Genomic DNA, 321 nt, shown 5'->3' on the forward strand with positions numbered 1-321 from the left:
TCGGCAGGATGAATTGGTATAATACGAAAAGCCGACTTGATGTCGGTTTTAGCCAAAAAACAACCTTCCCCGGTGGCTTTAATGGCTGTGATCGCATCACTAACGCATGCGTATTTGACAGAGGAACAATAGTCAGGAATATCATAATTAACCGAATTTCCTTTGGGATAGGATGAATGATGAATCAAACGAAATTCAGATGGGTCTTTCTTGGGTACAACGCTCAAGGGAGACGTACGAAAGTTCGCAAAAGGGGGAGTTTTAAAAGGACCCACAATTCGGCCTGCGTCGCATTCCTTGCACAATTTCATTCTTGCAATT

This window comes from Montipora foliosa, chromosome 3 (assembly GCF_036669935.1).
Source record: "Montipora foliosa isolate CH-2021 chromosome 3, ASM3666993v2, whole genome shotgun sequence".
NCBI lineage: Eukaryota > Metazoa > Cnidaria > Anthozoa > Scleractinia > Acroporidae > Montipora > Montipora foliosa.